We start from the raw sequence: 22907 nt of genomic DNA, 5'->3' as shown, positions 1-22907 counted from the left end.
ATCAAGGAAGCAGGCCTCTCCAATGCCCGTGATTGTGTCCTGGGCTTCACTTCCTGTCTGCGAGAGAAAGGGCACTGTGGTGATGAACAGGAGTCAGGCCAACGCTGTTCATATCTGGAACCTCCTAGTTGTGTGACCTTGGACAAATTATTAATCTCTCTGGACCTCACCTTCCTCAGCTGTCCAAGGTGGATGACAAGAGCACTACCTGGTGGGGTCATTGTAAACATTATGTGAGATCATGCAAGAAAAGAGCTTTAGGCCAAAGCTGCTCAATCTAGGCCCTGCCAACACACCACTCAGAGCTTGTTAACGTGCATTTCTGATTCAAAGGTCTTGGGTGAGGCCTAAGATCTTGGACTTCCAACAAGCTCCCAGTAATACCAATGTGGCTGGTTCATCATTCATTCCTTAATAGCAAGGATTGTAGAACAAACAATATCCAGACAAGGTAGATTCTTCTTAAAACTGGATTGAGAGATTCCAAAGATTCTCCTGCCCCTGCCCTTGATGAAAGGAAGTTAAAGCTGCTTGTTGGTGCAGATGTTTGTGTCTGACGTTTCCATGGCAGCCTTGTGGTTGGTGGAATAGCTTCTAGAATCAGGAGGTCTGGGTTGGTATCCAGATTCTGCTACTCAGAAGCTCAGGGGGTTGGGCATATCGTGGAAACTCGCTGAATATCTGTATCTACATCTGTACAATGAGCGTAATATTTCAGATCCACAATCCATCATCTGTGGTTCCACAATCCAAGGAGCTCTGAAAACCAAAAGTTTCTTTACTCAGTTTGGCATACAATGACATGGCAGCAAAAGCTGACCCATATTGGCATGAGGGTGTTATTCAGCTTTTATTTTATGCCTTTGTGACTATTTCTGTATTTCATCATAGAAATACGAACGGGTGTGATAAACACTGGTGCAGACCCTGCTAGGGTTAGACAATGTAGAGCAGGTGTACCGCTGACATTTCTAACAACTAAAAAATTCTAAAACACAAGGGTTTTAGAACGGACATTATGGACCTGAAGTCCCTCTTTTTCCCATAGTTGAAGGAAGAACGGGAAAAATGCTTGTAAAACACCAGGCACCATACTTAACACAAAGTAAGTGTTCAACGAACAGGAGTCATTGCTGAAATGATTATTCCTCCCAGGACTTCCTTGGACAGACAGGAAAGGAATTTGGGAGGCAGGTCCCCTAGACCTATAAGGACAGGATCTATTTTGTCCCCTTGTTTTCGGCCACTTGATTTGTCTTCCGTTTTCTCCTGTAAAGGGCAGGGGGGGAATGCACAGAAATGAATGTATACTGTGAGAGTGCAGACAAGGAGATGGAGCAAAAGCAAGGCTCAGGCAGATGGAAAGAGTCTCCCTGTGCCCACAGAGGCAGCCAGGCAGGAACTCAGCTTCATAGGCAGCCTAAGACAGGTGTTTTCCTTGAGGCCTCTGAATACACTGGTGCAGAGTGTCACTTGAGCGAAGGACTCGGAGGGAGGGGATGGGATCTCCAGTCCTTACCCTGCCGTTCACCTCCTGGGGGCACTCTGGGTTCCTTCCTCTTCACAGGTCTCAGCTTTGTGTGTGTGTGTGTATGTGTTTGCTATTTTCTTGGGCTGCTCCCGCAGCATATGGAGGTTCCCAGGCTAGGGGTCGAATCAGAGCTGCAGCCACTGGCCTTCACCAGAGCCACAGCAATGTGGGATCCGAGCCGTGTCTGCGACCTACACCACAGCTCATGGCAATGCCGGATCCTTAACCCACTGAGCAAGGCCAGGGATCGAACCCATAACCTCATGGTTCCTAGTCAGATTTGTTAACCACTGAGCCACGACGGGAACTCCAGTCTCGGCTTTCTTATGTGCCGACAGGACCAATAATGCAATCCCTGCTCCAACTGCTGTCGCAGGGGACACATTAAAAGCGATTTCAGGAGTTCCCGTCATGGCTCAGTGGTTAACGAATCCGACTAGGAACCATGAGGTTGCGGGTTCGATCCCTGGCCTTGCTCAGTGGGTTAAGGATCCGGTATTGCCATGAGCTGTGGTGTAGGTTGCAGATGCAGTGTGGATCCCGTGTTGCTGTGGCTGTGGCGTAGGCTGGCGGCTACAGCTCTGATTCAACCCCTAGCCTGGGAACCTCCATATGCCACAGGAGCGGCCCTAGAAAAGGCAAAAATAAAAAAAAAATTTAAAAAAAGGCGATTTCAGATGTGAATGCATTTTGAAAGGGAAAGTCTGCCTTTACAGGTTGAGTATAATTATTTGACTAATTTGACTACAAGCAGGAGACTGGTGAGAGGACTGACATCACACAGGGAACTCTGGTTAGCATGTTCTCTAATCACACTTGTGCTGTCAACTCTAATGGCATTGTTATTTGCACTTGGCTCCCTCACCATCGCCACAGCCATTTGTGCTTGTCAATTAAGGCCAGTGTGATTGAGTTTCTACAAGATTAACTCAGCTGCTCCTGCCCCACCATTTCTTATAGACAACTGAAATCAAGGCTTTTGGATATTGTTATTTGGACTAACAAACAATTGCTTGAAAAAAAAAGCAAACAGGACACATTTGAGAATCTGTCCTTCCTATGTCTATCTTTATCTCTGTCTACAGACTCTTTGGCTAATGGCTTTCCCACTGTCTTCATGGCCCAGGTTAAGAGCGTTCGCTTTAGGGTTGGATAGACCAGAGTTAACACACAATCCAGACTCTTCCACTGCCGTGCTGTGTATCTTTTGGCAAGACACTGAACTTTCTGAGCCTCAGTCTCCTCATCTTTAAAATGGGAATAATTGGAGTTAGCTAGTGTGTGTTATTGTAAGATTTAGATATATGGATGGGATATTATAATTAAATTCCTATTGTCTCCAAAATCTCCCACATGGGATACAATAAAAAGTAAATATACCTATATGCTAAACAGGGGTGACATACTGATTTAATTTAAAAAATTGGAGCACAGAACCAGGAACAGTAACCCCAGGAACCAGCAATGGGAGAGAAGACTAGAGGTTCAGAAGGTGTTGGAGGAGTCTAGAAAGGCATCTTGTTACATGTCTTTCCCTAGCTCAAGAGTGTTCCTTCATAACCCAAATGTGTTGGAGTGGGTAGTGCAGCCACAGAGTTTGGAGATGTCTGGAAGAAACTGATGCAGGTAACTTACACCTGGCCATGTCTTCACAAAGGTGCAGAATCACAGAATCCAGTGCTCTCCTGGAAACAGGCCAAGAACAGTGGGAGGACTCCTGGGACAGCCTGGCATGCTTTTGCTGGCATTCATGACAAGAGGCTGGTTTATAGAAGGCAGAAGTTTGGGTGGAGCCACATATCACATTGGGTCTAGGAGATAGGACTTCATAGGCCAACGAGCTGCCCATTTCCGAGACAAATATGCATGGGTTTCCCATGGGCCTAGGGGATGCTAGCAGAAGCCAACAGTGCCTGAGCCCCCATGATGGGACCCCAGAAGTTAGATGTTCTAGCACAGACAACCAGGTAGGAGCTAAGAATGTCGTAAGAGATCAGCTTGAGCATACAACCAGAGCCTCTGAGAATCTACAAGTGTGCACGAGAGCCACCAAGTGGGTACCTGTCAAAAAAGGCACTGACGACTTGTTCTATCAGCCTTGTAAGGGGGTCTTTTGCCCTAATCCCCACCTCTACCCTGACTCTGAAAAAGCCATCTAGTTACAGGGACAGGAAAGAAGTTAAGTACAAGTTGAAAGAGAGGTTATGCACCCCTGTAATTCCCCATTGCAGATCCCTATGGTTAGAATTGGAAGGGTCAGGAGGACTTTGAATAAGGTGGGAGATTGAAGTTTAGGTCTCACTTCGAGGGGCCCACATATTACCTGAATTTGAGTGTGAACGAACAAAATAGGACTTGTTTTTGTAACTTAAACCAACGAGAAAGCAGGAGATGGAACTATCCCAGATGTCATCAAGGGGGGCTGGGCAGGAGTCTGCAGAGCACCCGGGGGTGCAGCTTAGAGGGCAAAAGAAATTAGCTGTGCCTCCCTTGAGTTCAGCCTACTCAGTACGTTGGGTACGTGTATCAAGTGTTTAACTCAGACACTGCTGCCTGGCTCAGCTGTCACATGACAGTGATCACTACAATTATCTTTATCTTAATATTCATCACAAACTGATTTAGACCTTTTGGTCAATGTACAGAAACACAGTATGCCTATTAAATGAGAGGATGGGGAGATTTCTTACTCTGCTTAAAAAAATTTAGAAAGCTCCCATCTTCACGGAAAATTCAGAACCATCTACAGCATCAGGCTGCCTTGCGGTCTGTCAATACTGTATAATTGAGAGCTGCAAAGGCCCTTCTCACACCTCAGAATATCATGGTGATGTTTTGTCTGTCACCAGCTTCAGCCGCAGGGTTGGAGTGAAAGGTTACAGATGTGACTGGTTATCTTCCCAACGCCTGGTTAAGGTGTCATGAAAGTCAGGCACTCTAGACTTCCCATCAGAACAGAGACCCCAGCATGCTCAGAGCCGTGCTCTCATTGTCCCTGATGACAATCTTCCTGTCCTAGGGCTCATTTCCTTCTGGTCCTGCTCTCTGCTTTCCTAGCATGTCTGATAAACCAAGCTGTTTGTTGACAGAGCTTCAGGAGGCCAAGGGCCCAAATGTGAACCCTTGCTCTGTCATTTATTATCTGGGATCCCTGGACAATTTTCTCCCCTTCACCTGGCTTCTGCATTTCCTTCTGTAAAATAGGAACTGTGGTGTCTTCCCTTTTTGTCTCACAGGGGTATTCTTGGGTTCAACTGCAGTTGTGGATGTGAAAGGGGTTGGAAAATATAAAGCCGCATTTAAGTTATATTGAGATGCTCAGGAGTGTTATGTCCTCATTTATTAAACCCAGAAAACATTCTGCTTATGAATTGGTTGGACCTCAATGGACTTCAACGGTAGGAATCCTGGCAACGTGTTAGGGTCAGTATGAAAAGTATTTTTATACATACAGTCTTCACTTTGCTGTACAGTAGTAAATTGACAGAACACTGTAAACCAACCACAGCGGAAAAAATAAAAATCATTTAAAAAATAAATTTTTTTTAGATTTTTAAATAATAAATAAAAAAAGAAGAAGAAGAAGAAAAACATTTTGACAGACCTCAATCTGTCCCATGAACTGCTTTAAGATCCAGTGATGCTTCTGATAATAAAATGCCACTAGACTCAGTGTTTGATCTGGCCCAGTCCAGGATCTGCCCAAAATTTGCTGTTTAAAAATTTAGGGAAGTGCCCATTGTGGTTCACTGACAACATAGTGTTCTTGAGAATGTGGGTTCAATCTCTGGCCTCGTTCAGTGGGTTAAGTATCCAACACTGCCATAACCTGCTACACAGGTCGCAGGTATGGCTCAGAAAAGGCTTTGCTATGACTGTAGTGTAGGCTGGCAGCTGCGACTCCAATTTGACTCTGAGCCCAAGAACTTCCATATACCATAGGTGTAGCCTTAAAAAAAAAAGGAAAAAAAATTTTAATTACTGTCAAATTAAGAGGCTTCTTTGGAACTTGTTCCTTTTTTCCACAGATGTGTTGTTTTCCAAGCTGGGCAATCAGTGCCTCTGCAATAGCCCAGCCCTCCTCCTGTGTAAGGAATTGCATTATATTTGATGCCTTAGAGCAGGCGCCCTTGCTTCACCTGTGCAGCCCACTGACCCAGAATTTTCTGAGGAGAGGACTTTGTCCTCAGTGCTGACAGGCAACATGAACTCTGTGAGGCCAAGAAAAACATTTCCATTGGCCCCCAAGAGGTAACGTCCAAGTCTAGAGTGGCTCCAGACTGAATCGAGCAATTAAATCCTTGTCTGCCCCTACCCAAAACCTCAAAAATGTTAACATCTTGCACGTGTCAAGAGGGTTATTTATGAAACTATTTGCTTGTCAACCCCAAGAGGACATTCTGTACTTTTTTGCTGGAATACTGTATATTTATGAACCGTAGCTTGAAAACTAACTTGTGCAAGAATATTTATCAGAGAAAAACTCTACCAGCCTCTCACGAAGCACAGTCTGCATGCAGTCACCGCTGCGCGGTGGCTGGACAGGGTCCTGGTAGAGCGATAGTTTGTGGCTTGCTGCAGCAGAGAATGAATTCCAGATGTGTGCTTCTTCAGGGGAAGGATTTCACTTTTAGATAAGAGGCTTGTTTTCTTTCTCTCTCTCTTCTTTCTTTTTTTAAAACTCTAGTGCCTCCTTCCCAATCTTGAACAATTAGTCCTGAACTTTTAGAACATGTGGTATATTTGTTGTTTCCTGCACAGGTGCAGCCTTAAAAAGAAAAGAAAAAAAGTGATGCTTTAGTACCCACCTCCTTGACCTTGTCAAGTCGCGAGCTAGCCTTCTGATCTCCCAGTTTTAGATCTGATTATCTGGTTATCTGTTCCCAGAGCATGACATTTGGTTGGAGGAGAGAGGGCTTGGTGTAATGCGGGCTAGACTCTAATCTGGGACAGTAAAATCCCTGCGAGAGACTGTTGACACCATTCTTCCCCAAGGACTGCCCTATGGGGCCAGCGCACCTCCAGCATGTCTCTGTGGCCAGCATCATCAGCCAACAGGGCCTCCTGCTGACAGGAACACTGAGCCCATCCATCATCACGGTGGATTCCTTGCTCTCTCTTGAGCTTGGGCAGTGAATTTATAATTCATTTTTCTGTTCTTTTCAGAATTGAAGGGCCCAAAAGGGGAGTAGTTTGTGAGTGTGTGTATTGTACAGCGACAGGTAACAGCACTTCTATCTGGGGACCTAGAGAGACCTGAAGGGACACGGAAATCTTCACATACACAGAGTGACATGTATTTAATCCTCATGTTTTCCACAGCTGTAATGTCCATGTTTCTATTCTTCAAAGCCTCTGAACCTTGATGTAGGGCTTATTCCTAAAAGTCTTGGCTGGTAATGTCATACACACCAGGTAGGTATACTTGGTGATAAAATGAAATCCTTTTAGCTCATTTCCTTCCCACACCACAGAATAGTAATACTAAGTTATTACCATTATGGCCATTTGTCAAATATTTAGCATTTAACATACTCTCTTTCTGATTCTTAGAAACTGCAAAGATTTTATCATCCCTATTTTACAGGTTAAAAAAAAAAGTGGAGACAGAGAGGTTAAGTATTTTTCCAACAGCCACGTGACTGATTATAAGTGGAACTGGTATTTGAACCCAGAATGTACTGGCTCTCTGATGGGAGAGAAGAAAAAAGAGATAAGAAGTTGGAGGAAGTAGGGGAGGAGAGGGAGTTGAAGCATAAAACAAAACCATCAACCCTTGGAAGATGGGTATTTTTTACCCCAGCTGTCATTCCAGCCTCGGTTGACCTCCATGAGTGAGGCACGCTGCCTGAAGGACATGTCCCTGTGTGGAGGGCCCCAGTGTGTTCGTCCAAGGGGTTTGGGAAGGGAGGTCTCCGTGGGAGAGGACCTGGGTCATCCTTGAGCTTCTTGGCTACAGAAACATCAGCCTATCCAGCAGGGGGTTATCCGGGGCCAAGTCAGGAATCTAAAATCCCTGAAAGTTTCTGGGGCTGGTCACTGGGATTCAGACTCCCCCAGTGTCTCTCTACACCAAGGTCAGGACACAGAATCAAGCCGTCTCTCTGCCCTGGCCTTTGCCCACCCCACCCACAGTTGGTACCTTGCCAACAGGGAGCAGTACCTTTTGGGAGAGCCAGGTCCTTGGGCCTCAGGCCACAGTCCAAGCTTGGGAGACTGTGGGAGGGCCCCCAGGGGTGTGAGGGCAGCCCGGGCTATAAATCCCAGGTCTGGGCATGGGCACAGAGCCAGCAAGCTCACATAGAGAGCATCAGACTGGGAGGGCCAACTGCTTAAGGAAAGACTTCAGGCAGTCTCCACACCTTGGTGGAGAGGAGGCTGTGCCTAGAGGTGTCATCCAAACACTGTTTGCTTCATGGAGTCATCATATTTCTGAGTCTTCATATCTTTATGAGACCATGTGATTGTGTCACAAATACCCCATCCATAAAGTTAAGCCCAAGGCTAGTTCTACTCCTTATTCTGCTGTAGTGTGAATTTAGGCATGTCTCTTGACACCTGAAAAAAATAGGAAACAATAAAAAAAATTGTTTAAATAGGAAGAGCACTTTATAATCTAATAAAGATTAGAAGGTAGAAGTTGTGTATTTGAGCTCTTAATTGACATCCCCTTAACTTCCTGAGTATATGACATTCGATAAGTTACTTAATCTCAGTTTCCTAGTCCAGAAAATGGAAATAATGAAAGATCCACTCTATAGAAATGTTGTGAGGATAAACTAGAACACGAATATAAGCGAATTTGGTTCCCGGCACCTAAGTGCTCAATAATTGTGAGCTTTCAAAAAGTATTAACTTTTAAACTTTTAATTTAACTTCCTGGAAACAAAACAAAACCATAGGAATAGGAATGTGCTTGGGACACTGCATATTACTGTGAGTAATCGAGTGCCTATATACAAGGAGGTAAATTAAATTCAAAAATGTTACCAGATTTGGCCAAGCTGCATAGCCAGGCATCACTGGTTTGGGAAATGAAATCACATCAAAGATTATGAGAAAATTGCTCCGAGGCTGACCTTACTAAAGGAAAGTTTATTTGCTGGGGAGGGAGGGGGGCTGGTGGAAGGGCTTCTGAAGGCACTAGATTAAGCCATTCCATGACCGTCCTGCTGCAGTTAGACCTTCCAGGAGGATGAGGTGTCCAAGAATGTATTTTTGCCAGGCTCCCAATGGTCCACCCTTGCTCAAGTCTCCTGCCTAAGGGAAGAAGGACTGCTACAAATGGGAAGAATTTGTTTCCCAGATTTGGACTGTATCCCAGCCAGCGGGCATTAGTAGGAAAAGCAACTGTGTTGAAGGCAGAGAATCCGAAATTCAAATCTTCTCTTAGCCATTTCCTCACTGACCTTGGACAACCTACTGAACCTCTTTGAATCTCAGTTTCCCCAGGCTCCAAGTTATGGATAGCACATGCCTATGTCTTTGGTTTGTGGTAAGGCTAAAATACATTAGTAGTAGGGGATTTCTCCTTCCTGCTCACCTCAGTGACAAATCCTGAAAAATAAGAGCACTCTCCCCCATTAGTAATGCCCTAATGGCCGAGTACCTGGAGACACAGATCCACCTTCCAGTCAAGATGGCAGAGTGCAGTGTTCCCTGGAGGCCTAGTGGTTAATGAGTCAGAACTGTCACTGCGATGGCTCGAGTTCTATCCCTGGTCCAGACCTTTCTGCATGTCCTGGGTGTGGCAAAAACAAAAACAAAACAGCAGAGTGAATCAAGGCAAGAAGCCCTGCCCCTTCAACATTCAAAATACCAGACTAAATATCATTTTTAATTTTAACCATAATGTAGTGGCTGGAAGTCAGGAAAATCTGCAGATTCCAGGAATGAAGAGAGAAGTCAAAACTCTTTAGATCTAACATATCTCACAAGGAGAGGAAAACTGCTGGCTTACATCTGCCTGAGGAACTGTAGAAGCCATGGCTGCTCAGGGCAATGATGTCAGAACTGGGTAGCATTCTTCATCAGCAGAGTCATTTTGTCTGGGATGCTACTCTTCCAGAAGCAGGAAAGTCAACTGTAGAAAGATTAATCCTGAAGTGTCCAGTAAACTCCATTAGCAAAAAAAAAAAAAAAAAAAAAAAAAAAAAGGAGTTCCCGTCGTGGCGCAGTGGTTAACGAATCCGACTAGGAACCATGAGGTTGTGGGTTCAATCCCTGGCCCTGCTCAGTGGGTTAACAATCCGGCGTTGCCGTGAGCTGTGGTGTGGGTCGCAGACATGGCTCGGATCCCGCGTTGCTGTGGCTCTGGCGTAGGCCGGTGGCTACAGCTCCGATTAGAACCCTAGCCTGGGAATCTCCATATGCCGCGGGAGCGGCCCCAAAAATGGCAAAAAAAAAAAAAAAAGAAAAGAAAACTCCATTAGCCAGAATTCCACACTCTGCTGTTTTTATCCCGTTGAGGTTTTACCTTGGATATCAGGAAATGATTGTGCTGGTTTTTCCTTTTATCCATAATCACTCAACATGTTTAGCCATTTTTCTGTTCTGTATTTCTTGGCTCCTTTGGAGGGGAATGAGAGAACATCCCCAAGCAAGAATAACATAATCTGACTCTGATTTTAAGGGACCAGGAGCTTCTTTCCAGTGCACCATTAAAGGCTATTTACAGGAGAAGGAACGGAGACTAGGACTTTTGGGGTGGAGGGCATGAGTGAGAGTCAGAGAAGCAAGGTGGTAGGGGGTCAGGAAGGGGTTGGTGTGGAGGGAAGGCTCCTCAAAAGAAGGAAAGGCCCAGGGTACACATGGACATAGGACACTGCAAAGACCTCCGTTTGAACCATGCAGAATTTGCCAGTCTTCATAGGATCTGAGGACAGAATGATCTGAGCCCTGAAGGGAAGAGAATTAGAGTTAGCAAAAAGCTGTGTACCTGCCAGGAAATGTATGATTATTATTAGGGTGATAGAGCTTTAAGATGCTAAAGAAAGACCTACTCAAAAGAATATATTCCTACAAAGGAGGAGATTGCAAATGCTTCCTAAAAAGAACGTTGCTTTTAGATTTATAAAAATGCCCCCAATTTAAATATCCAGCTGATAAAAAAAAATTTCCAAGTCATTGATTTTGAAAGTAGAATAGTGAAAATAAAATAAAACACAGCTGTACCATTTACTAAAGGGATGGCACAAGGATGTCACTTCTTGTTTCTAAACCTGCTTCTTCACCTATAAAATGGGAATGGTAATAGTACCCACTTCATTAGGAACATTGTGAGAATTAAGTGCATTTAAGTCTTTATTAAGGACAGTGGTCGTTCGGCATAAGCCCTAGCTATGGTTTAGGCAGGGCTGTTTCCCCAAGATGCCCATTAGCTGTCCTGAGACCTTAAATGACGTGACTTTGCAAATCTGAATTTGTAGATATAGAGATCAAGGGTATAACTGCCCTAGTTGTAAGAGTTTGAGACTGGATCCCAAGATGGCCATTTTTCCAAGGAGTGAGTTGGGACACATGATATAACCTCACTGAGCCTCGTTTTTTATATATAGAAAATGGGGTTGATGATAGTACCAATCTTAGCAACCTCTCAAAGGTTGATTATTATTGTTAATATTAAGAAGGGAAGGTCCTCTCTCTGCTTAGCCTTCCATTGGGGGCCTCTGAAGAGAATAATCACCATATTCACTGCAGGGATTTTGCACTCAGTAGGTCAGCGGCCAGCAGGCAGACTATAAACAGTTATATAAGATGTGGAGTGTCTTATCTGCACAGATTGGATTCATCACAAATTTACAAGGTCAAAAATTCCAGTTAAAGCATTTCGGCCTTGACTTGAAGACCATGAAAAAATAGGGCAGGATCCATAGCACCTTCATAAACTGCACATTGTTACCATCATAAAAAGTACAAAAAGGTGTCCATTTGGAGAAAAGATTACAATAAAGATGCTTGGATTAGAACTAGAATATTCTCAAGTTCACAAGAATATTCCTTCTATGAATGCAAAACTGACAGTGGTTAAACATGTGATAAGAAGCCCCTGAAGTTATTTCGAGAGGAAGCCATGTGTAACGCCTGCCTCACCATCACTGGAGAATTACTGTGTGGCTTCTAGACCCTGTGGACCAGGAGGCAGTGAAGTCCTAATGCTGGAGCAGTTTCAGATTTAAACATGCAAATCATCTTTATTTAGAGATCATGAGAAAGTGTTTCCTTTAAAATATATTTTAAATACTTAAAAAAGAAAAAGGCAAGTTCCCAGTTGGCTTACCTTCCCTTTGCAGATCTGAGCTTTTGGTGTCCTTTAGGCCAGACCCAAGTAGTTATCCTTTCCTCGCTGTCCTTCGTACCTTTCCCCCATTCCATGATGAAGGAAGAAACAATGAGGGTCCTACACCCACTAAAACTACATCCTATACTAGGGATCACATCTGAGTAACTTTCAGGTTTTAATGTTCAAATGACACCGCTATGGTTGCTGCCTCTGCATCACCACGCAATTCCTCTTCATTATAGGGACAGCCCACATATTGGCAGAAGAGATCAGAATTGATATTATTAAGAAGAGGACCAGAAGGAGGAGGCCTGGAATTACCTAAGGGTAAAATCAGCCAGCAGTAAACAATCCTAACTAATCGTCTAGAAAGAAAAGGTTCCATCTATGTGCCCACTTCTACCATCCCTTTCGAAATCCATTTCAGAAATACAAAGGTATAGATTAGAGCTCAAATACATAACAAGTGAGTCGAAGTATTTAAAGGGAAAGAAACTCTGATTCATGTGCCTCTGATTGCAGTTTATAATTGCTCCTTTCTTGCTAAATGGGCTTTCCCAGGCCAAGATGGGAAACCATGCAGCAGCCCTGTTCTGGGTTCTGGGTCTCCCTCATGTCACTTGCCTGTGCTGTACCAAGGTCCACCCTCACCGATGGAGTATCAGAGGCAGAGATAAAAGTGTGAGCCCATCAGTGGGAAAGTTTGGAGTGTTGAACTATTAAAGCCAGGGAACAGGGAAGCTTAGAACCCAGATGGTGAAAGACAACAGAACTGGTGTCAATCCCATCACTAACTGTGTGATCTTAGAAAGGTGATTGAACCTCTCTAAGGCCCAGGCTCCTCACTTATGAAATCTCATGGAACTGTGGGAGCACTAAAGTAGAGCTCAGCATAGTACCTGGCACATAGGAAGTGCTCTGCGACTTACTCATTCAACATGTGCTCAGCCAACAAATACTTACTGCCTGCAGAGTTCCTGTTGTGGCTCAGTGGATTATGAACCTGACAGGTATCCATGAGGAGGTAGGTTTGATCCCTGGCCTGGCTCAGTGGGTTAAAGTATTTTGTATTGCTGCAAGCTGCAGTGTAGGTCACAGACGTGGCTCGGACCTGGCATTGCTGTGGCTATGGCGTAGGCCTGTGGCTGAAGTTCCAATTCAACCCCTAGCCTGGCAACTTCCACAAGTGTGACCCTAAAAAGACAAAAAAAAAAAAAAAAATAGTGCCTGGTATTTTGAATAGATATCTCAGGCCCAGAGGAAGCAGGTGCTTACCCAAGGTTACTTACTCAGTCATTAGAACTCAGGGTTCCTGGGAGTTCCCGTCGTGGCGCAGTGGTTAACGAATCCGACTAGGAACCATGAGGTTGGGGGTTCGATCCCTGCCCTTGCTCAGTGGGTTAACGATCCGGCATTGCCGTGAGCTGTGGTGTAGGTTGCAGACGCGGCTCGGATCCCGAGTTGCTGTGGCTCTGGTGTAGGCCGGTGGCTACAGCTCCGATCGGACCCCTAGCCTGGGAACCTCCATATGCCGCAGGAGCGGCCCAAGAATTAGCAAAAAAGACAAAAAAAAAAAAAAAAAAAAGAGCTCAGTGTTCCCAACTCCCAGGTCAGTGCTGTTTCCCTGACCTGGGCAGTATGATCTCAATCATTCCTCCAACTCTTTGCTGGCATAGTCCCAGGGAATTAAGGCTGCCCTGTTTTGGAGGCAGTCACCAGTAGAGCATGATCTGGGGGAAACTGTGAGACCCCAAGTGCCTCAGGAGACCTCCCTAATGGATTCTCCTCCCTCCTGATCTGAAGTTCCTCATTCTATCTGGGTTAAGCAACGGAGCAGAAAGAGACTAGCAATTCCTCAGTTCCACTATATACCAAATACTAGTTTTGGAAGGTTAAATATATCTTTTTGTTTAGTCCTCATAATACCTTTGTGAGGCAAGTATTTTTGTCCCCAATCTGCAGGTGAAAAAACTGAGGCACAGAAATGTTCAGTGACAGTTTGAGTTAAATTGTGTCTTCCCCCAAAAAAACATGTATGTTGAAGCCCTAACTTCCAGTAACCCAGAATGTGACCTTATTTGGAAAGAGTCATTGGGAATATAATTAGGTAAGTAAGATGAGGTCATTAGAGTGGGCCCTAATCCAATATGACTGGTATCCTTATAAAAAGGGAAAGTTGGGACATAGAGACATGTCCTGAGGGAAAACACCACATAAAGACGAAGGCAGAGAGTGGGGGGAAGCATCTGCAAGTCAATGAATGCCAAAGATTGCCAGCAAACCACCAGAAGCTAGAAGAAAGGCATGGAATAGATTCTTTCTCAGAGACCTCAGAAGGAACCACTCTGCCAACACCTTGATCTTGGACTTCTTGCCTGCAGAAGCATGACAGGATAAAGTTTCTGTTGCTTAAGCCACTGGTTTGTGATGTTTGTTTCAGTAGCTGTGGCAAATTAACATAGTGACTGTGGGTCCACACATGACCACTTGGTTGCTCAAGCCAGAAACCTAGGAATCATTACTGATTCCTCATTCTCTGTTACCTTCCATCTGAGCCATCAGATCCTACTGATGCTTTTCCTCCTTAATATTTCTAATTCATAACCTCATTCTATCTCCATTGCCATCGCTGTCATTCAAGCCACCATCATCTCTCAGCTGCATCGCCACTATCAATTTGTATCAGGTTTTCCTAACTCTTGCCCTATCGCAACTCAAATCCATTTTCCTCAAAATAGCCAGAATAATCTTCAAATAAATCATACCCCATCCCTCCCCTGCTTAAAAACTTTGCAGTGGCTCTCCAATCCTCCTGGGATAAAGCCTGAACTTTTTCCTAAGCCAGAAATCCTAGTGTCTGCCTCAGTCCTACCTCATCTCATCCCTGATCTCTGTGTTTCATCCAGATTTACTTACTTTTAGTTATTCTCATTCATCAAATTTAACTCTCTCATGGTCTTTGCATATGCTGGTCCTTATGCTTAGAATGCTCCTCACCCGCAACCCAATACCTGCATTTTCTATCCTGCTAACTGCAGTGTAACTTTCAGCTCTCAACCTACACGATTCCTCAAAGAGGCTTTCCCTGACCACCATCGCCCTCTAAATTATTTCTACCTTGTTATTCTCTGGCTAGAACCATGTTCTTTTTCTTCAAATCTCTTACTGTAATCTGTATCTATATATTCTCCAATGTATGTACTTCCTGAGGAGATATTTATAAGAACGGAGACTTTGCGTTCTATACACCTTTGTCTCCCTTAGTGCCTGGTAGGTAATACGTGGAATGGTGTTGGCACTCAATAAATATTTCTTGAATGGCTGAATGAAAGTCAACATTGGCGTTCAAACCAGGTTCGATATGACTCTGATGTTCTTCCACCATAGCATGCAAACAATTACCTCTTGAAGGTTTTAGTGAAAATTAACTTATTATATAATTTCTGCTTCTAGTTACGATAGAGCACCTTGATTTAGACCGATCCTTTTATTATTTTTAATTAAAATAACCCTAAAAGCAAGATTAAATTCAAGGGCAAAAAAAAAAAAAAAAAAAAAACGTCTGTTTCATAGCATCAGAGAACAACCAAGGCAGCCAGGACTTGAAGGCATAAGATTCCAAGGGAAAGAGACTCCAAGAGAGGTGAGCTTGATATTTGCTCCACTTTATGCTTTAAGGAATTTACAGCACCCTAAACTGAGTGGGAGTGAAAGGCCAAGAAACCAAGCAGAAGGCAAGTGGTCAGAAGCCAAAAATACTAACTTTTACAGAGCTGGAGAGACAAAGGTGAAGTTCATGGACATTAGAAAGAGGGGTCCTAATAAACACTCCATGCTTCCAGTTAAGACCAAGAGTCAAGACAAACTGGGAAGAGACTAACCCCCACTAACTCTCAGTTGAGAACCATCTCCATCCCTGTTTGGACAGACAGGATCTGTTCTTTCTCTAACTGCTAGCCAGAAGAAAATAAATTTTTCCCTGGAGAAAGATGACATCATCGAGAACCTTCACAGTTTCTCATATACCACATCCCATACTTCCCTCATTGCCACCCTATGACGTTCGTCATCTTCAGAGAAGACAATGTGAATTCCACATAAGTCTGAATCCCCTTGGACAGGCCCAGGCAGATGCCAAGGGCAGAGCGCAGGACTCAGAGAAGGATCCTGAGTGACTAGTCAGAGCTGACAATTTGAATTGAAATGAGAGCTCAGCTGCCTGCAGTTTCGCTTTGAGAATGGCGATCTGTCTACTGTGCAGCCACATGTGGACATATGGAGACCCAAGGTAAAGAGCGCACAGAGCGAATGTCAGCAAAGGAATGACTTCCTTTTCGACCAGCCACGGATTTGGCTTCAACTATTAGAATAATGTGATATTACAGATGGAAGGACCTTTAAAATTTGCCTAAGCCAAACCTTTAAGTCTTTTGCTTGCACTGATGAAGCCCTGAGGATGGGAAATGATCTTCCTACATCCACACAAAAAATCGAGTTGGTTCTTGAGCACAGGCGGCTGCACTCTGCATCCAGCTGAACTCCTTCCTGGGTTCACTGCCTCAGTGAAGCTCCAAGCTCAGATGACTCTAGCCAGCAGCCCATCAGCACTGCAAACAGCTTCAACAAGACCATAAATGTCATGTTAGACATTAGATGATAAATGTGACTTCTCCGTAGCAAAGAGAGCCCTAATGGGAAAAGACAATGGGATTCCCATGGAATTACATTCTTCCTCTCCCCAAGGACATCACAACAATTTCCCATTTATAGTGTTGTCCTAATAAATACAAAGGAAGTCATAATTCACAGCCATTATTTAAAGTAGTCGTGTTGTTCTCACTTTTATAAAACAATTAGGCAGGATGTTTTCTATCAAGTAAGCAGCTGGGCCTTTAAAAAACAACAAAGCTGGCACTTCCATCTGTGCTATTACCTTGAAAATTGGGATGGAACCTCAGAGTTTGGGAAAAGGGCAGCCAACGAGGTGGCAGGAAGGCCAGGTTCTTGTCCTTGTTTTTGTTTCTGGTTTGGTCTGGATGCTTTGAGCAAATCTCTTAAATTCAGTGTGAACTACTTGTTGAGCTCTGTGCTAAGAGCTGACAAGGCTCCTCTCCTGTCACCTTCATGACAATCTTCTGAGATAGCGGCCAAGGAAATGAGGGCTCAAAGGGCTTCTGACTTAAGTAGGGCCTCTTGGAACTCTCATGATAGATGGGATTCTAACTCAATTACTGAGTATTTGGCTTCAGAACCAGAATCCTTTTTGTTGTATTGTGTCTGTTTGTTTTTGTTGCATTGTGTCTGTTTGTTTTTGTTGCCTTAGCTTCCTCAACTGCCTGCAATGTCAGTGTCAGCTGAAACTATTCATCTCTCAGACACGTAAATAACCTCAACTCAAATATCTTCCTATGTGGCAGGTCATAATTTCTCAAAATCCTCATGGTCATGCCTTATCATGAGCACTTTTGACTTTAGATCTGCAAGTACTATCTCTGTCCATCCCACACCAGCATTTCCAGGTGAGAAACTCAGGTCCTATGTGTCCAAGAAAGAAAGAAAAAAGGAAGGTGCAACTAAGGTCCTATGTGTCCAAGAAAGGGAAAGAAAGGAAAGTCCATTGGCTTACTAACTTTAAAAACAAGGTGAGAGGTCACAGGAGGACTCACAGCTCATAGTTCAGGCTCACCCTCATCCCACCCCATCTAGCCAACTGTCTCTTCCTTCCCTTCCCCCAGGACCCCAGAATGTCTTGAGTGCAGCAATTCTTTCAAAAGCCTTGAGGTTGGCCAACATTGTGGACTACAGAGTCCCTGGCCAAGCAGGAGTATCCAACCAAGCATTGCCTCAGTGATGCCAGTGTTTTCTCTAAACAGGAGTCTCAAGCATCTGCTAGGAATGCAAATCTTTCTCTATACATTACATGCAAAATAAAGGGGCTAAGAGAGATGGAAGATGCCCAAACTGGTATAGCACAGGGAACTCTAACCCAGTATCCGGTGATAATATATATGGGAAAAGAATCTAAAAAAGAATGGGTGTATGTATATGTATAACTGAATCACTTTGTTGTACAGCAGAAATTATCACAACATTGTAAAACAACTATATTTCAATAAAACCTTAAAAAAAAAAAAAAAGATGCCCAAACTGGGTTCTCTGAACCCCAGGACAATAGGCTATATTCAAAACCCAGATTCATCCTATACATTTTTCCTCAGTGAAGGCACACACAATGTCAGGCATTTTAAGCTAGAATTATATCCAGCTTTGTGTGGTATCTATGATTTTCTCACCAAATTCTAGTATCAATTATTTATGTTTCTGGTTAATTTAAAAAGGCTCACCGAAATCCTTTACTATCTGACATTTGATCATTTACTCCTTCAATAAACATTTATTGATCAATTAGTCTGTGCCAGGCTTGGGTGTTCAGTGGTAAATAAGATGAAGTCCTTGCCTTCAAGGTTGTGACAAACAGTGAATAAACAAATCAATTTGTCTATTTACAGTAAATAAATAAATTTGCGTAATGACATTAGATAATGACTGGGGGACTTAGAATTCCAAGATATACACCCGTGTAAGTCCCCCTTTCAAATCCAGCCTAAGGAATTCTAATTAGTTTTACACACCTTTCTGGAATGGTTTTAAGCTAGAACACAGTCCAACCAAGAATGTGAGCCCAGGTGAGACTTTGTGTCAGTCTTCACTGGATTATGAACATGAAAATGTTTCTTTGGGAGATACATGACATTCAGCAAGAGCGTACAAGCTGTGCAGTTATAAGCTAGTTCATTACCTATTTTGCATACAACACAGTTTGGATCTTAATTTAGACCTTGATGCCAAAGCCTTTTTCCACAGAAAGGGTAGAGAGCAGAGGAAGATGGCTCAGAAAGAGCAAAGTTCCTTCCAATTCTTCGCTCATGCTTTAATCTCCACAGAAGTGCAATTAACCAGGCAGCCCCTTCCCAGTGCTTTCATCACCCTTACTTAGAGAGGAGATTTCTCTGGGCACAATCAAGTGCTTTCAAAGCCTGAAAGTCATGGCTTTTTAGTGAATGTAGCTTGTCCATTTCCATTTCATTCAGAACATGAAGGAAAGAGATTGCTCTTTGTCAAGTGGATAAGGAATAGGGGGTGGAGGGGAAGACAAAAGACCAAGAAAAATCTATATTCTGACAGCATGTAAGTAACTGTGAAGATGTTTAAATATACAGGACTGTGAACAGCCTTTTAAAAGATTTCACAGACCCATAGAAAGTACAGTTGGAGAGAATCTTAGAGACCTATGAGCCCAGTACTGTGCTTGACATAAGGGGAAACTGAGTGCCCAAAAGGAAAGCAGGCTTTCTAAGGTCTTAAGGTTGATTGGTAGCCAAGTAAGAACTAGAATCCTGACCCTCCGCTGCCCTTTCTGTAACCAGACTGTTTCCATACTCCCTTTCTTCATGTATCCTCTTTTATGCTGTTTTTATCACTTTGTTCCAGCACAGAGAATCCTCCCTTTTGTCCTAACCCAAATATTCTCCAGTTTGCAAAGAACCACTCTAAATTCCACGTGCTTCAAGAAATTAACCTAGTTATGCTAGGAATAATTTCTGCTCCATTCTCTGAGATGACCATATTTGTAATGTGAGTCATGCATTTGTTTGTGTTGTAGGTTGCAAGTGACAGTTTACAATGTAAACTGTCTTAAGCAAAAATAAAAAGGCACAGTTTGTTAGCTGCAAAACTGAAAAGTCCGGGGATAAATCTTACTTCAGGCTTGAGTGTATCCTGAGGGTTTAACAATAGCTTCAGGACTCAGCAGGATTTTCTCCATTTCTCTTCCTCTGGGTGAGCTCCTCTCTCAAGATCTACACCTCATGATGGCAAGGTGGCTGCCAGCAGCTCCATGTTGAATCTTGTCCTCTTAACAGCACCAGCAGGAAGTGGCTTTCCTCTTTCCCTGCAGTTCCACAGAGTTCCCATGTAGGAGTCTCATTGGATCTGACTGGACACATGCTTGTTGTTGACGGGCTGTGCTCACCTCCTCCTAGACTCAGGAGATAACTGTCTTCATTAGACAGTTGTGGTGCCGGCATAGAAATACTTGGTTGTTACTGTATGATTTGTGCACAGTGCAACATGATAGTGTTAAGGGCAAACTAAGAAACTGACAAGGCTTGCTAAAGTCAGATTTTGCAACCATGATTCTACAGTTTTCCGATATGATGCCTCACTGCAGACTTCCTGAGTCTGTTGGGATCTTGTGCCTGATGGGCCCAATTCCACCAACAACAACCCAAAAGCATTTTCCATGGGAAGCTAGGGCATCTTCAAGATACTGAAGTCTCTGAATACCCTACAGTCCATTGTCTCCTTGTATGTTCTGTTGATAATATATCCTTTGAGCTTATCAGATTAATCTGTAACTTCTGGAAGAGTCAGTTCAGAGGGTACATTTTTGACAAGCTTCTGATGACTTTCTGCCCTTCTCTGAGTCAGTTGCTATAGCCACAGGAATGTGATGCTTCAACTGGTCTGGCCTGATTCACATGACTACCTGAGTAGCTCCACATGGCCATATAGTAGAAATGAATATAGTGTTGGATTTTTTTAATACTATTTATTTTCTGGAGGATGCTGAACAACTCTTAATAGCATAGAGTGTGGAGTGGCAATTCTAGCAAGGAAAATTAGGATGTGTTACCAGGAAAAGAGGAAATGGATGTTGGGCAGAGAAGAGAAATGTAGTTCCATCACAGGTAGTGTTCTCCCACCATTTTATATGTATAAACTTGGCTTTTCTGAATCAATTTTAGGCCCCTTGGGGGTAAAAACAGAGCTCAATATTTAATCAATAATAATTACATTGTTATTGAGTAGTCAAAAATGAGCATTTATTAGGCACCCGCAGAGAGCAAGGTCCTATGATGATCAGAGGAATCTTAAAGATCAAATATTGCTTCAGATTTGGGACTCCAACTCAGTGCAAAAACATACCCTAAATATCTCCCCTATGCCAAGTATGGTGTTAGTGCTGTGGATACAAAGTTGAATAAAATATAACTCCACCCTAAAAAGCCTCATCTAGTGGGAATAAGAACAAAAATACCACCTTTTCTTGAGTATCTACAAATGTGCCTATATTCCATATACATTAATCTTAAGTCTTAGCACAACCCCTGCAAGGTGTGATGTATTATTTCAGTATGGTTTTACTGAGACCCAGAGCATGACACCTAATATCAAGTTTGGAGGCCAAATAAAGTGTTAAGAATGTCCAAAGTCACACTGTAATACGGAGTAGAGTGGAGAATTTTAGTTGCAAGGTGGCTCATAGTTGCTTCTGATCATTTAGGTATGTAGATATTAAAATAGTAAGCGGGAAAGAGGAAAATGAAAACCCATTGCAAAGCCCTTTTAGCAGACCCTCTCTTCTGAAGAGTTCTGAAGAGCCCTTAAAGCTTCCTGCCTGCTGCAGTCTTTAATTTTACTTTTGAACACATTACATCCTCAGCCCTTTTCTATGTGAATTACAGAGCCATTCAACCATCAGAGGAACTCAGTGCCAGATAAATACAATGTATTATAATTACCATTTTGGTCATAATTCTTTTTTCTTTAATGGAGCATAATCTTTGTGGCCACTGAACACTACTTCTGGCTGATTAGGCTCTTAGTATTTAATACGTTTCAATAGGAAATGAGCAGAATTAGTACAGTATCTTGAATAATGAGCTATTAATGTATTTTTAATGACCAAGATGTTCTGACAAGAAACTTGTTGATTTTTGTCACCATAACAGTATTGCAGAAATAATCTGCACGTGTAGTGGATGGTATTATGTGAAGTGAGATGATGCTTTAGTACATTCAGGGCACTCTTTTAGAAGGCAGCTCAACTTAGGGAAGTTGTCGCAAAAGAGGAAAGAGCTTAGAGATCTGAATTGAATTTGAACTGTAACAGTTTCATAGTATTCTAACCATAAGAAATTTATTTCCCATAGAGGATTTCACTTAATCTTCTTTTTCCTTACTTGTTAGTAGCTATTAACCCACTTCACAGATTGGCAAAGTGGAAAGGTTTGTCCTCCTTTTCTTTCCTCTAATCTAGAAGGATAATTTCTATCTGACTCTAAGCACAATCATAGAATCAGCTCACTGTTTTGTTTTATTGTCTTGTTTTGTTTTAGTAGAAGAGATTATATAATCTCTCTGGGTCTTGGCTTCTTCATTTGTTAAGTGGGGATAATGAAGTGCATGTGTCATAGGATGTTATAGGAATTAAGTTAGATTAATTCATGCAAATCACCATTAGGTCTTCTCCTCCTTTATCCCCTAGGCCAAGTCAATTAATGTCCCCTGCTGAAGATATTACTCCTTGAGGAAATTTTACATAAATTTTAGTAGACTTTAATATCCTACTTGAGTTGTGAACCCCCTAAGGTCAAGGGCTGTTCCTTACCCTTTTTATGTCTTGCATTTAGCACAGTATTGTACACAGAGAAGGTATTCAATAAATACCTGTCAAAAGATTGCCTCTCAAATACTTTTCAGCATGTTCATGCTACAGCTATTTCCAATAGACCTCTCAGAGATACAGAGGGCAAATTTATACCTGGTGTTGCCTGCACTTTTTGTGGAATCAGGGCCTAAAAATATTAGGGTTCAAATTAAGAAATATGAAAATGCCTCATTGAATGGTCATTGACTGTCATCAAAACTTTTCAATGAATTTGATATAATGAATATGTGTTGAGATACCATAAAATTAAGTTGACCAACGAAGAGAAGAAAGGAAGAACCCAAAACCTAGTGTATTTGTGTGCAATGTTTTTTTATAATGCTTTTTATCTTTTTCATTAGAGCTGATTTACAGTGTTCTATCAATTTTCAACTGCACAGCAAGGTGACCCAGTCACACATACATGTATGCATTCTTTTTTCTCCCATTATCATGCTCCATCACAAGTGACCAGACATAGTTCCCATGTTTTATTGTAGATGGTGATTTTTAGTATGTAATTAGATTGGGATATTTTAAATAGGGAAGACTCAGCAAGGAAAGAATATTTGCCATCTAAGAGAACGTTGCTGATGATGGTG

The 22907-nt window shown here is 42.8% G+C and overlaps 1 protein-coding gene, 1 long non-coding RNA gene and 1 pseudogene across 3 annotated transcripts in view; 2 read left to right on the top strand and 1 right to left on the bottom strand.

Annotated features, from left to right (window-relative positions):
* The window catches only part of ADRA1B (adrenoceptor alpha 1B), a 460716-nt gene that overhangs the window by 263989 nt on the left and 173820 nt on the right, over positions 1 to 22907 (top strand). The window lies entirely within an intron of this gene.
* The window catches only part of LOC106506544, a 40843-nt gene continuing 22603 nt past the window's right edge, over positions 4668 to 22907 (bottom strand). The window contains exons 2-5 of the long non-coding RNA XR_002339712.1: positions 9492 to 9614; positions 9141 to 9272; positions 7695 to 8089; positions 4668 to 6299 (exon numbers count right to left, since the gene is read on the bottom strand). This is a non-coding gene — a long non-coding RNA (uncharacterized LOC106506544). The remainder of the gene's footprint in view (positions 6300 to 7694; positions 8090 to 9140; positions 9273 to 9491; positions 9615 to 22907) is intronic.
* LOC106506543 lies at positions 9951 to 12826 on the top strand (annotated as a pseudogene).

This window comes from Sus scrofa, chromosome 16, assembly GCF_000003025.6.
Source record: "Sus scrofa isolate TJ Tabasco breed Duroc chromosome 16, Sscrofa11.1, whole genome shotgun sequence".
NCBI lineage: Eukaryota > Metazoa > Chordata > Mammalia > Artiodactyla > Suidae > Sus > Sus scrofa.
Note: the sequence above shows the minus strand (reverse complement) of the source record. Positions and strands in the feature narration are given on the sequence as shown.